The following is a 16,753-nucleotide window of genomic DNA, read 5'->3' as shown; positions in this document are numbered from 1 at the left end:
ATCTTTACCCTGTAACGTTTAGCAATTAATAAAATTGCGACAAATTATTGCTCGTAATGCCGTGATAGATCACAAATACGTGCATACTATGGAAACATGAGCTACGCATATGAAAATTAATGTTACAGTGTCCTGCAGCCAGAGCCGAGCGAACTTGCAGACATCATACCATTACGCCCGTGGCACAGAAGCAGCTGTGCAGTATCTTCTGTGCTGGAGATTTGGAAATAAAAGGACAGGTTTCGTTCTAATTGTTTATTAGTGAATTTTATTTTGAGTGTAATGGCGAAGCATAACAGTCGAACGTAACTAATAAGCTGTCACTTTTCGTATTGGCCCATTTTACCTTGTTACTTATTTTTGGAACACGTGTTTGTTTGTTCATAGAATGAATTAAAACGCACTCATTAAAGTTTAAATTTAATTCTGAGATTTTTGAAGTCCCGTATACATTGGAAACATGTTTTTTGTGTCTGCCACCTTGCATTTCATAAACCTTTTGTTGAGTTTAGCCTGCATACATGATAAACCTGATACCGTGCAAATGATGATTTCAGAAACGGCCAGCTATGTTGAACCACATCGTGTCCCTCGCAATCTGCCGCAGCAACGGCAACGGCAAGCGGAAAGGATCAGCCTCCGTGCTTGGGTTGGACCTCACCACCACCACCTTTGACTTGGTCGCGTGCATCATACTTTGTTAAGCTGGTGAGCAGTTCCCATTTCGTTGGGATTATTTTGAGATGTTTTACTTCTGCATAGAAGTCTTGAGCGAGTTTCTGTTGTTAAAGCTAAAGAATAAAGCTATTTTTAGTGATTTTGATCAGTAATGTTCAGTTTCAGTTGATCAGTTGACGCTGATAGTACCAATGGTTCTGAGTAACATAGTTTAAAGACCTGTTTTTATTTTCTTTTTTTTTTGGAATTCACAGTTAACATTGTTTTGCTTTCGACGGACTGAAAGCTTGTACTTTCGTAGGACTGAAATTACGCCCGATGGACTGGGCACTACTTTTATTTTATTTTATTTTATTTATTAGGCACACAAAACAGATAACATTTGTTACATGAAATAATTATTTTCAGTACAGGTTTTGGTTGGGAATGCCATCCAAAGCATGTATGCACATCATGAAAACATATTGGAGCGAAAACTACAACTATGCTAAGGCTACAGCTAACTAACTTAATTACACAGTAAAGCAATTTTTTTATCGAAAGCAAAACTACTGTTTTGCTTTCGATAGACTGAAGGCACGCCCGATGGACTGGGCAATACTGTCATGCTTTCGATGGACTGAAGGCACACCCGATGGACTGGGCAATACTGTTTTGCTTTCGATGGACTGAAAGTATGCCCGATGGACTGGGTATTGTTTAGTGATCGCATCAGAAGTGCCGGAGCATGTAAGAGGTGCACGTGGTCTGCTTTTTATGTGCAGAATGCTCTTTGCGAGGAGTAGCACTTACGCAGCTGAGATGGTTACTTCTGACGAGGGTCTGGTATCTGCCGAAGGACTGGCAATGCACCGAAGAACTGGTGTTTTGTTAAAAATGATTTCCCGTTTATGTACTGTGTTCATATGAGTAAAATTGGAACTATCAATTCAGAATACTATTTATTTTAAGATGTCTTGCAAACATTTTAATCACATATGACCAATTTTTTTTTTAATGCCAGATAATTTCCCTGTAAATTGATATTGACGACAATAGTAGTGATACTGTCGAGCAATGAATTAGAGCTGTTGTGATTTGTGTTTTTGATGTTTGCGATTGTTCTGTTTTCACATAAATTTGAGAGTATCCCCCAGATAGAGGCGATGATTATTGGAGTGTATCCGTTAGATAGCGGCGATGATTACTGATGATTATTTTTATTTAGTCGTTGCTCGATGGACTATTTTTGACTAGAGAATTGAGGATTGTTAAAGTAATTTTGAACAATTATTTTTTCTGGTTTGATTGATAACAAAGTTTGATTTCAATAGTAATTTGAGTGAGACCCAAATTGTTGGTCAGGAATGACCGAGCGATGAGATACTGTGCTGTATGTTTTGTTTCAGTATCAAATGCATACACCCACACACGAGGACGTGTGTAGCGCAGGACGGCCGTGTCGGAGCGAGACACCAGAAAGACGTATTGCAGCATTACAGTTCATAGTTGGACGCCTGTATAAAATCGATTAGCAATGTTTGGCGTATTGTTGAACTAAAATGACAGGTAGAAGGCTTTGGAACGTCAAGATGACGTAGTATCTTGAGTGAACGTAGGCACGAGCAGGCATTTTTGTCGTTATGTTGGTAGACTGGTCAGGCAGGTTTACCAACTTGAATTGGAGGCGGGAGCGGTTGGCTCCGCCGCTGGAACTGGCTTCCTTCTTCTTGATCGGACCGCGCTAGAGATCGGACGTTAGCCAAGCTCGTGCCTAATTCGCTACGTTCCTGAAGGCTTACACCTGAAGGATTATTCTGAAAGCTTATAGATTCTGACGTTATTTAACAGTTTAGCTAAGTGTTTATTTCCAAGTGTTATTTTGATTTCTTATGTGCCATTAGAAGCTTACTTTTGTAAAATAAAAATTTGAACGATTTCAAGTGATCTTTTTATTTTAAAACAAATCATTTTGGAATAGTGATTGGTCGTTTTGATTATTTAGTACTGAAATATAGTAGGCACTAGTATGGTTAACAAGTCTGAATGTTTATTTCATGCGTTGGTAGCATACCTACTATTTTGGCTGTGAAGTAATACATCTAGGTACTACCCCCACGCGCCCACCGCCATCGGGACCATCCGTCGCCGACATATATATATATATATTTCGGGGAACTCGGAAACGGCTCTAACGATTTTGATGAAATTTGCTATACGGGGGTTTTCGGGGGCGAAAAATCGATCTCTAGGAAAACGCGCATTTTCGAGTTTTTATATGTTTTCCGAGCGAAGCTCGGTCACCCAGATATTTTTATCTAATAAGAAATAACTACTAATTAGATCTACTCCAACGTTAAATACCTACCAACGTATTTCTAAAGATTTGATACGAAGCATGAATAGTGTTGAGTCGCTCACTCGTGAGGCACCTCATTTGTACCACTCATTTTGTTAATTTGTCGCAGTACTTCGTACTGCAAAAATGTCTTACTTCACTCCTCTATTCATTTTACTCATTTACTCGCGCGCATCACAAACACCTCTTGCCACACAAATCATTCACACACTTCAAATTTCAAAAAACTCTTATCCGTTCAAATTTACTCGCGAGTCTCGCGACCCTCAAAACTCATACACTCCTCACAACTCGCAACAGAGTCCCTGGATCGCGCGAGGCGCTAGGTGCTCGGCTGCTCGCCGACACTAAAAACTCAAATGTCTCAAATGAAGAAACGAGTAATGATCCACACTGTCAACTGCCGAACTACAAACCTTATTGCAACGACAAAAGGTCCACTCACCGCCTCTCTGTGACATGAACCCCTCAAAAATCCTTTCAAAATGAAACAATGAATTAGAAATACCCAAAGAGGGAGTGAGACCGACACGCGACGTACTTCAATATCGCTTCGCGTCACCACCGAAAATACGTTGACAATTAAACACGAAAGACAACAAGCGTAAGCGCTGCAAGCTTTCATACATCTTAAAAAAATTGTCGCTGTTGGAATTAATGGAATAGTTGACGCTGAAAGTATGGTAGTACCTCACCTCATTTGAAGTAAGACATTGTAACACCTCATTTTAGAAAATGAGGTACTCATACAAACTCATTTTAAATTGATGTCCTACCCATCACTAAGCATGAATGGCATCGGCCATATTGTCGATAAAAACACAAACTTACACGTGTATGTGTTACACACACTGACACACGCACACACGGACGGAATATGAATGATTATTGGCCGATAACACTTACAACGACCGAAGATATTATTGTTGATAATTTACATTTAGAATCTACCTTGTACTCGAGTTTCATCAAAAATAAATATTCGGAGACAATCTTACACGAATCAACTTGGCTAAAACTAAGCAAGGCTTGTATTAGCTACTAGGCGTCTAAATACATACTAAAATAAATAAATAAATACTTAAAATACATAGAAAATATACATACCTAACTCATAAAAAATATTTGTGATAAACACACAAATAAGTACCCTTACCGGGGTACGACCCGGGACCTCCAGATTAGTAGGCATGGTTATTTCCGACTTGGCTAGGAGACCGTTATGTAAAGGAGAAAGCATTTATGTAGTTGTTTTTGATAATGGATAATATCTCATGTTATAAATAATAAAGTTGATAAATTGTAAAGTATGGTAAATTCATTGCATGAAATAAATAATTCTAGGTATTGACATATTTTAGACTCTATAAGTATAGGACACTTTACTTAAGAGTTAACACAATTAAAACTTAATTATGTGCCTACATAAGTAATTAAGTTTTAATTGTGTTGATTGGTATGGAAGCACTAATAAGGTTTAAATAAAATATCTTAGAACAAAAATCCACAAAATAAGTTTATGAGATTTAGCTAGTTTCATATAACTACAGTTTTCGTTACAGTAGGTACCTATGATTATATTATGAGCAAGAATTGAGTTTAGGAATTCATTATTAGCAGGAAAGCCATCTAGCTAAACGGTTTTCCACAATATAGCTATGATAATAATAAATAATTTTAATGTAAAAATAATAATAATAATTTCAGCCAATATACGTCCCACTGCATAGCCCAATGCGGATTGGAGACTTCACATACACCTTTGAATTTCTTCGCAGATGTATTCAGGTTTCCTCACGATGTTTTCCTTCACCGAAAAGCTAGTGGTAAATATCAAATGATATTTCGTACATAAGTTCCGAAAACTCATTGGTACGAGCCAGGATTTGAACCCGCGACCTCCGGATTTTAATGTAAGTTAATAATTTTGTATTCATTTTCTTTTGTGTCTATGACGGACAATTGTGTATTGAATTTCCTACCTTTACAGGATAAATAACCATTTACTCGTGTACCGAGTTTCTAGACTACAAGCTAAATATAACACTCACTGTTACCACATCGTCCCATATTATTGCTACAAATAGCAATATGCCCATTTAAATAACTAACCACCTGTCTCCTAACTTTACCTGCCAAGTGAAACAACTGCGCGTGCGCCGGTGGACGCATTCGTCTAGCAGAATTATTGCGAATACGCGTCGCCAAATAATGAGAGCGTGTCGAGTCGCCATTATGGTACTGCGAGTCCAATTCAAACTTACATTGTGACATCAAAATGATACCTAAATGTCACTCGCCCGTGCGTCTCGCTCGCGCTACGTATACATAGTAAGTACGGACAAGGACGAGCATAATGCACGCACGCATGACATCATTTTGATGTCACAATGTAAGTTTGAATTAGCCTCTGTAAGCAATAAGATGAGACTTATTATTGTACTGACTGTAAATAGGTATATATTATGTCACCTTAATTGCCTTTTTGACATTCTGAAAATCCTTATAGTATTGTATTGATAATGATACATTTATAGAGATGTTATAGGTATGATCTATTAGCGCTCCCTAGTAAAGGTAAAATTTATTAATTGAAACTAAATTTTCCTTTGACGTGATGAATAAATATAGGTAAATGTATTCATGACAGTTTTGAATGATTCACGGTTAGTTTCACTAGACTTAGGTATATCAACCGGGATATGAACCATGATTACCTTTTGTATTGTTTTCGAGCTCCCAATACATAATTTCGACGCAGTTACATCTGTATCTCCTAAAATACCTACTTCCACATATTGATAACGAATAACCCATTTATTTACTTCATTATAAATAACAAGCCATTAGGCATACCTACATAATACCTGCAACAGGAAAATAGCGTGCCTATAATATAATACCTACATTTATTTTAATTGCATGCCACAAACTAAGGTAATTCCTGCAAATGTAAATATAATTATTGAATCAACCGTATAAGTACCTTTGCGGTCTGTAGACCAACATACGAGTAAATAATAACTAAGTGCCTTCCTTCCTATGCAGTTCACTGCAAGTGCAAAACTATTAAAGTAATTTAATTCTTGCGCTGCGCTGAGATCATCTGTTCTCTCATGTATCCCCAATATTTTTGAGATCGGGAAAAAATGATAAACTCGAGACAGCGTAAGGCGATCACGTGACCATAAGGCTTAGATGGCCACTCATTTATATGGCATTTAAATCAATAAAGAAAAACTCAATTACATTACATGAAAAAGGTTCTAATCTTGTACGGGCTGAAATACGAGGATCTCACAGTTACATTCTAACTTTATATCACTCAAATATAATTCAATAAAGCTACATCTTGATGAAATCGCTAATAAAAGTGAACTCTAGTACTTACTGGTGAATAAAACTCAAAATATCATGACCAAATATATTTAGATGCGAGGTTTGCAAGGTAACTTTACAATTTCTATTCGAATTTTATAGTATTTTATGCAACCGTTGTTTAAGAGGGGTCAAAAAAGGCGAGTGGCGTGAGTAACAATTTGAGGCGAAGCCGAAAATTGTTAATAAAGACGCCACGAGTATTTTTTGACTCAGTTAAACAACGTTGCATACAATACTTTTTCTACGACCAAGCACTTACTTTGAAATGCAATGAAATAATAATAAAAATGAATGATGACGATTGTTTAATTTCCTAATATGATAGGTTGTTCAGTGCGTGGGATTCTTAAGGGGAACGAAAATTTTATTATTTTTGCGCTACGACGCACGGTTTAGGAGATACAGCCCTATAAATATTTTTTTTTTTTTTTTTATATTAATTAGGGGTTTCTTACAGAGGAATGAACATTTTATTGTTTTTGCTCTACGACGCACGGTTTAGGAGATACAACCCATAAACATTTTTCTTTATTTTTTTTTATTTTTTTTGTTTTTCGTGTTTTTTAAATATTACTTACGGAATTCAAAGGGGAACGAAAATTTGATTATTTTTGCGCTACGACGCACGGTTTAGGAGATACAGCATTATAAAGTTTTTTTTTGTTTTTTATTATTTTTTTGTTTTTTTTTTAATATTAATTAGGGGTTTCTTACAGAGGAATGAACATTTTATTATTTTTGCGCTACGTCGCACGGTTTAGGAGCCCATAAACATTTTCTTTCTTTTTTTACATTTTTGTGTTTTTTAAATATTATTTACGGGTTTCAAAGAGGAACGAAAATTTGATTATTTTTGCGCTACGACGCACGGTTTAGGAGATACAGCCCTATAAAGATAAAAACTGAAGATGATGATGATGATTAACCAAAACATGTCTATGGTTCACTCATCTATCAGAAATGACAATTAAAATTAGGTTGGCAACAATGTATTCCATACAATATTTTTTAAGTGGTGATTACACGAAGTATCGTAAAAGTGCCAAAAAGATACTGCGTGTATGCACAAATACTTTTTTGGGGAATAGACTAAAGACTTGTCTTGACAACTATAAGAGAGGGGTTTAAAGGTGTGTGCACGACCCTTTAAATGACAAATAAAAGTACGGGAGTAGAAAAAACAATTAACGCTACAAATTTGAATTTCGAATTTTAAACAAGCTCACTGACCAGCAATTTCGGAACTAATTTTTTTCAATAAAAAGGAGGATGGGTCAATTATACATAGTGCTGCAGACATTTTGGACTAGTCATTGAGTTTTCACTTCTCTCGGCACTCCCGGAGTGCAACCCGTTGTTTTTTTTACCAAAAATAGGGGTACTCCTTTTGTATTAACCGATAAATTATTATTAAGTGATAAAGAAAGTTATTAAATATCATAGATATATGCACACAAGCTGTTAATTATTATTAATAGGAGTGTTTTTGTTTTAAAATCGATGTATGGCTCTATCTACTCCCACTTTAAAGTCAATGTTGAAACTAGTTCAATAGTGCAATCAAGTCAATAAAAACATTTTCGACATAAAATTATTTAAATAACAGGTCTCAAAATTTAATTTTAAATAGTGGTCTACAATTGTATCACTGTGGAGGTTGTATCCAGCGTTTATGACCAGTCAGCGTGTACCTAATCGAATTGATAACAGGTCGGTAGGTAATAAATCGCAATCAGGCGACATAAGCTCGATATTTTTAATGATTCTGCGTCGTAATTTAATTTGTGAACCTTGTTAGAATGAGGCCGGGCTTGGGCCGAGGTTGTGTCAGCGAGGTACATCGGCTCTAATTACTGTAGCAACAATCTGAAATGTTTGTTATTGTAACGAGATAAGGTTGACGTTGTCGGAAGCTGCGGTGCGGGTACCTCCGCGCGGTGCGAGAGCTCTGACGTCAATCGGTAGCCTATTTGTGTGTATTATCGGGGCGATAACGGGGCGGAGGTGAAGGATCGCACACGCAAGCCCCACCACACCGTATTCTAGGAAGATGCCACTGATATCGTTGATTGATTGCCCTTTGTCTTTTAGTAGCGTGTGGAGGTAATTTTTATACGAGTACCTAAGGTAAGACGTAGGTAGCGGTTTAGTTGTTAAAAGTTCAGTTACGACACTACGTTGTAGGTAAATAAAATTATGTGATTACATATGTTCAAAAGGGAATATTAGCGAAAGGTAGGTAAGTTGAATGGATGGATGAATGGAATGGATGAAAAAATATTGACATCAAAAGTAGTACGTATGTACGAGTAGATCATTACTGAAGAGAAAGTTGGAAGCACAAGATCTCAACCGCATCGTCTATGCAAGAGGTATTTTCTCGGAACGATTTAAGGTCTCTGGGCCCGATTCGGATTTTGTAATAGACGTCTATTAGATATCTTTTAGACATCGCCAAGATACGATAACGATATGTTTAAGATCTAACCTGTCAAATTTGACATATCGCGGATTCTGGAGATACTCTTGAACGATTTCCACAAGATATTACTTAGAGATCTAATTCACATCTAATAAATATCTAACACGATCTATCGTAAAAGTGACATTGGTTGCCCGAATTGCGCTGCAAAAGAGAACTAGTTGAAATCTAAACTACCTATAACATATCTAGAATGGATCTAGTACGTGTCGTCTCTTGTGAATATCTTGAAGTTCGAATACGGCAGTCTCTCTCTATTCTCTAGAGGGGCATAGAGCTCTACAAGCAAATGTACAGTTCTTTCAACGGATCAATCACACTCAGGAAATAAGCCCAGAAAATAAATTTTGCAAAGCTACGGTACTCGTAACCAACCAAATGTAGAAGGTTACTGCATTCTTTGTTCTGAGAGTAATCTACCTACTGTAGCAGTCCACCTCCCCATGCAAAATTGTCTGTGCGATTGGAAAATGTCTGCGCCATGAATTATGTTTATCATTGAAAATAAAACACGCATATGTTCATGATTTTATTTTGGGCCTTAAAGTGATGACCCCCGTGACCATAGGTAAGGCAGACCAACACGATCTGAAAAATTGCGCAGCAACAGCCCTGATGTTTACCAACAGGCCATGCTCACCTTTGCCACAGTTGGCGCGCTGCCAGCGCTGTCGACGTGTTTTATTCCTCCCGCTTTTTCAAACATTAAACGTTATATGTTTGCGGTTCGCAATCTGTTTAGTTGGTGACATAATAATGCCGAATATTTTTTGCATTTATTTCCTGCGTGGTAAGAGAATCTAAAACGCTTTGCGTATTTGATTTATCGTATTTTAGTATTTATCTTTACAATAAGTCTTTCCGTGTTCACATTATGTGTATTATTATTGCATTGTAAAAAAATGCGTTCGCACATTCGGGGAGTATTTTAAGAATATTATATAAATACTTAAATATCTGTACTAGAGCATTCCTCATATATGTCTTCACTAAAACCTTCCTTTTTAAACCTATTTGTGTAAAAACTGAGACTCGTATCTCAGTTGGAATGAACCTCCAAACAATTAAAAAGTCAGACAATAGGTAACACTGAAACTCGAAAACAACACGTCGCGCCAAAATCTCCACACATTAATTTCTACGAGAAACGGAAACGAAAAGCGAAAAATAAACACGGCTCAAGAATACCTCCTTGCACTCACCTATGGTAGGCCTTACGCCTTTGCAATAAAGCTTATGATGTGTCAGATAATTTAGTAGATGGTACTTACAAAGGCTCCGTCGGCGCGTGGTAGTGAAACTGGGGGCTGCATTAACGATTCATGGGGCATAAACCGCGGGCCGCTGCCAGCTTCGGCACTATGCTGATGAATATTTGCTTCACGTGTACAACTAAGCAAATATCTTAAGAACATGTTAGTGGAACTACAAGACATGAAACAATACAGTAATTTGAACAAAATAACAGCGTTTACACACCGATTTAAGATCTCAATAATTGTTTTAGTCCTTTGGTTCCTTTGGTTATAGCACTTAGGTAACTTTAATCATTTTCATTGAACTTTATCGTACCTAATTAAATTATCCAACAAGGATATCCCAAATCATTTGTTCGCTTTCCTTTCTACAATATTATTATATCCATATAAAAACAAGAGTCATATTATTATAATTTGCGGTTGATAGGCACGAGTGGCATCAAATTTCCTCGTAGATACCTACCTACTGAAATTTACATTAACATTTTTGCAGGAATAATTGTACTGGGGCGTCGGGAACGGAAACCTGGCGCAATAAAGGCAGCTATTCGAATTTGCAAAAGCGATCTTAGTCGGTAACTGGACGTGATATCTTGCGTTTCTCTACACGACTCAAATAGAAGCATTTTACCAAACGCATGATTGAATCATCGTTACTATTGCCAATCGTCACCATATCACTGAATTTATACAAATAAATATATTCTATTCTATTCTACTCTATAATTCTAACTCTAAGTAGGTAATATAAATGTAAACACAATGCAACACAAAGTAACTTCGTATCACTGAGTATAGTTACCTCCATTGCGGACTATTGCGGCTACATCCAATTCAGCAATCCGATCAAATGCCGCAAAACTCGCATACGAATTTTCTCACCACCTTCTAAAAGAGTAGAGATGCCACGAATATTCGGCAACTATTCGGTATTCGGCTTATTCGGCCACTTTGCCGAATATTCGGTATACGGCCGAATGTTGCCAACTATTCGGCCGAATACCGAATATCTGTTGCCCCTAAAAAGAAAAATTACACAAAAAATACCAAAAATTAGATATTTATATTTAATATTTAAAAAGTATTATTGGAAAGTTGTTAAATATGAAGACCCTTTTTTAAGCATTTGTTGATTAGGTATGATTTATTTTTATCATGGATCTGATTTGATTGACTCTAACTACATTCATTAGTTCTGTTTTACAAAAAATATATCTTAGCAAACGTTGTGCTTTGTTGGCGAAGTTTTCATACACAATATTCGCATCTCATGCCGAGTATATGGTCGCTGAATATTCGGTATTCGAACGAGAGACTGGCCGAATATTCGGTATTCGGCCAAAACCACTATTCGGGGCATCTCTATAAATGAGCCTTGAAGCGTAAGATCACAAAGGCCGTAACGAATAGACTACGCGCCCGCGTCGGTATTGTTTTCCGCGCGATGGGCGCGCGGGCGCCGCGGCCGGAAGCGCGCCGCGCCAAACTCGCGCCTTGTCGCGCTGCCACACCTTCGCCGCCCCTGTAGCACTGGGAACACAGGTTCCGTACACGCTAATGTATGAAACATGCTGACGATCACAAAAAGGCGGAACAAAGGCACCAATGTAATATAAAATGATTAAAAGTAACAATTATTGGATTTATTGGACCACGCCAAACTCATGCCTTGTCGCGCGTGTGTCGCGATGTGTAGAACATTTGCCGCGAGCGAGGAAGCGCGTCCGCATGTACCTATACGGTAATGTTGGGACCATGCTAATGAACTGAATTTAGAAATGTAACATTCAAGTAATAAAATAAAAATACGGTAAAAACATATTTCTTCAACAATTTCTTTTCAATTAAGCCCAACCAAAAGAGACTTGAAAGAACTGTATACGGACCATCATTCAACGCGAGAGGTATTGGTAGGCGTCAATCAACTCTTTTGTGATACGGTTGACATAAATCACATTATGATAGAGTTTCTTTAGTGCAAATTTGTTTTGTTACATTTTTTCCAATATTTAACATACCTACTAATAATAAATTTGATCATATTAATGTTAGTGTTAATTTAATTTTTATGTATATTAGTTTCTGCATAATGTTTATGTGTGTTTATTACGTAAGTGACTAATAAATAATATGCATATACTTATGTAGGTAGAACTGATTGACTAAGGATAAAGATAGATAGAACTGTAACTTCTTAGGTTTAATCCCATGACATCGCGTCGTTGTATCAATTACCTATGACAACGCAAAATGGTCTGATAATTATGGAATTTGAGCGGAAACCGGAACCCATAGGTAAGTAGGTACCTATGTATTTTTATCCTATGGGTAATATAATAACCGATTAATTTCCTGTTTGCTCGTGCATATAGTTGCCTATCCAATTAGGACTTTACATATCTAAAGCAGGAAATATTAAAATAGGTACACCTTGTGGTCCTTGTGGACTAATTAACAATTCGCCCACGCAACCCTATTGCCTGCCTACATTGTCTTAAAAAATTGCAGTTCGTTGTGGGTGGTCTCCGCGCCAGCCAACTTAACACGAATATTCATGTAACGGCCAGCCGAAAAAACACTTGTTTCTTGCCATAATCACATTTGCAAGTCTTCGCAGTTATTGTCACATTCTTGTGCCGATCTTTATGGGAGTTGGGCCACCGTTCGTTGGGTGAACTCGTTAACATTGTCTGTGAGTCGGAATGTATGTAAATATGTCTTCGTTTATTATGTAAATAATTAAATACTTACATTAAAAGGTAAAGCTACAGTAGATCGATGCAGGTTTGAAACTAATTATTTATAATTATTACCCATAAAATCTTTTATTTAATGTGTACAAAAGTGTAATCGTCTAGTATGCACAATACAAGTCTTGTTGAGCTTACCGCGGAAGTAGGTCGATTTGTGTATAAAGAATAATGCTATAAATTTATTTATTTATTCATCCATCTTTATGTAGGTATTTGTTTCGTCTGGTAGGTTGAAAGGCGAAGTGTGCATTTATAGTATGCAAACCGCAACTGTATCATTTACCTGAAGGAAACAACAATAATTAAATAACCGGTCCATTTCCAACCATATACAACGAGTGCAATATACCTACTCGATTAGCTTACCATTCATAAACCTTATTACAAAGAGATAAGGTATAATAAAAGTCAGTTTTATTGCTGGTATAGTTCAGCTACTACAGTTATGCCCAGTGCTGCAATGTAAGCGCTGCGTCATCGCGAGGGACTTAGGTATAATTAATTAATCCAACAAAAATACTTACTTTTTATATGTACTTAGAACAAAGGAGATGCATTGTATTAAAATTCGCCCTTATGTATTATTAATGCGACGCAAATAACTTTTTAATGAATTACAACACTATTACTTACTTTACCGACTCTACTTGGAAATTGCCAAACATTAGAACGATGACGTTTTAAATAGAAAGTTTTTTTTCTGTTTTATATGATAACTCACCTACTAGTCCAGCAGATTAATTAAATTAAAAAAGTATTTGCGTGGTTAAATACGTCGATAACCACCATTTGAATATTATACGAGTAGAACAATAAACCAAAACCATGACACACGAACACGATACTTAGATACATTAGGGTGTTAAATTTCTGATGCCAAACCAGGCAAATATAAAATATGTATATCTAAAAAGTTATTCATTAATTACGCACGCAATACACACGGTCAAATAAAACATATCAAACTAACATTGAAGAATCGATGCCATTTCTTTACTTATATGATTATATTTGGGCAAATTACAATTTGCCTTCCAAAATACAAAAAAAAAGTTACAGTTTGCTTTAAACTGAATGAGGGTCCAAATAGGATAAGATTGCGTTTTGACAGATATCTAATCACAAATCCCATAATACTATTAAAACGACACCAAGATTTTAACCAAAGCCCATTATTTTTTGTCTCTTGTTTTTTCTTATCAGCACAAACAAAGCATTTAGGTCCGTTTCCTCTCATTATCGCAGCACAAGTCAAGTATAATAGCTATTACTTTGACACTTATAACAAAACACAAAGCATCCTGTAGACCATCTGGCACCCGCTTGTTCTGGACTAACTTTGAGCCTCACCTGGTGATTCTAATTTGGCCTTTATTCCATTACCTATAAGGTGGTGGTGAGATGCTAAGGTTACACTGGTGATTGTTTAGGACAAAGCAGGCAATAGTTAGAACAATTAGCGTCTGTTGTCAGGTCCCGAACGTGACGGGTCTGCGAGCCACATGGTCGCGGATCGCAGCGCGCATCTTCGTCTGGAGACGTGAGATTTTTCACAACAATGCACCATTGAGTTAGGTAAACTTCTCCATCTGTCGCAGACTTTGTATGCGTGTTATAATAAGTAACATAAATAATTCACCGTGTAACAATCATGTCCTGTCCAATAAATTCCAGGATGTCGGTGTTTCCGCGATTGGCCGGCAGGAAAGGACGATAGAGATAGCGAGCTCACAACAGTCACAACATGTGTTTGTTTGTACGTCTTTTCATAGAACACATAACGGTTTAGAGTCGGACCAAGCAAACTCCGCATGCCATTTGCAATGACAAAGTATGACAATGTCATCATTAATGTCATTAATGTATGAAAATATCGTCGGTATACTTCTAAAACATGATAACTGACTGAAACATAGTTTCGAGAAAACACGAGTTGAAACTTTGACCCTCAAATATGGGAATTTAGAAACGCTTTTTTACTAATTTAGTTCTACACATGAAATTTTGGGATGTTATTATTGCCTTAAATTGGTAAAATTGATATTTTAAATTCGGAAAATGTAAAATATTGGCCGACCATAAAATGGGATGCGTTAGTTATCATGTTTTGCCTGTACACAAAATGGATTAACTTTTGTGGATTACGTAAACAGTTATTGACAAATTGTTAAACAAACCAAATGACATTTGCTACGACAAATAATAAATATAAAACGTCATTGATACCTTATATCTTCTCCATTCTAAGAATTACATATTAAGGTATACCTAGTTGTGAATCTAAAGCAATCTCCTCTCCAAACAAAACTTGCTGGATGATTAGGTGCTGCCGCTGCTAAGTAACTTTTTTATTATTTTTATAATGTAGGTAACGGTATGATAACGCTATGTAGGTTAACATGAGTTGTTAGCACAATAGGTCGAATAGTAGTTATTTAGATTTTTTAGGTTAGTAGTTCTTGAAATGTGTAATTAGATTTTAATGTAGGTATATATTTAAAAAAGAGTTCATGCATGTTGAATCGTTAATTCCGGTTCTCTTATTTTCATAATTATTTTATAAGTAATTTACATATTTATGATATTTATACAATATGTGTGATTGATAGGTACAACTGTAAACCATGTTCAATGACAGATTACTAGGAAATATATAATGTGTTAAATGTCACGCGTATTAGACGATCCGCTTGATACATGATGGGAAGCGGTCATAATTCACGCTTGGTGTTAACGCAACTAGGTATTATCAATTTTACCTATAATTCTAAAAAATAAACAGTTGACAAGGTTACGTACCATCACCAGATAAGCAACTCATAAATAACGTTTAAAATAGATAATTGCTCCCAGTTCATTTTAATGTGATTTCAATTTTTTGTCCAAAGATGTTATTCCAATCTCCGAGAACGTACGAGTAAAGGCTCAGGAGAACCACAATAAATGACCACTCCAATGATGCATAGCTGGTTCATCTCGAGGTCGCCTTACATTTGCCGTCCTAAAAGTCGAAACATCGGGAATACACGGCAGTTGCCAGCGTCCCACAGACCCCACAGTCCCACACCGGGACGGCGAGCCACCGATAACCTCTGAGGGCTGTAAGCTGATTACTTCACTTTTTTGTTCCAATGCTCGATAGGGTTTGAATGGATAAACGTGCCCTTTCCGATAAGCCTGAATGACAGGTTTTATTTTAATTGCCTTAACTACAGATGTGTAAACATGTAAGCGCTGTGATAAAATGTATTTACTGATAATTTAAAACATATATACTTTAAGATTATTAAATAAATATATTTGATATCATGTATCGGCGGTACTACAAGCGTATGCTGATAAGCGCATATTGCTCGGCATTGACGGAGGACAATCACCTCCAAGGTGAATCAATGCGCACAACGATACAAGTACCTAATGTTAAAATTAATTATAATAAAACCGACCAATATACCAGACCAATTAATGAAGTCCAGGGTCCAATCGCCAAGGATTGCATTGCAACACTCGTTTTCATGAAAGCGACTAAAATTTGGAGGAAAATTAGTCTTTATTTCGTAGGTCATTTTGAAGATTATTATTTATTAGTACCTTCTAATAATAAAAACGTTTAAGGACAGAGTTTAAAGTAGTTTAAACTCGGGAATCTCTTGGGTACCTACTCATAGAAGTCGCTGTTTAACTGCCGGTACTCATAAAGATTGTCATTATTCACATACGTTTGTAAAATATTATTAATACCTTCCCTTTTTCATAAATCTGGTCACAGCCCACCGGTAACACATGACCCCACACATTAAAACTCCCACAGCAAAAATCCGTTGGACCAACAATAGACCTAATAATAGGTGATGGCGGCATG

The sequence above is a fragment of the Cydia amplana genome, chromosome 7 (genome assembly GCF_948474715.1).
Source record: "Cydia amplana chromosome 7, ilCydAmpl1.1, whole genome shotgun sequence".
NCBI lineage: Eukaryota > Metazoa > Arthropoda > Insecta > Lepidoptera > Tortricidae > Cydia > Cydia amplana.
Note: the sequence above shows the minus strand (reverse complement) of the source record.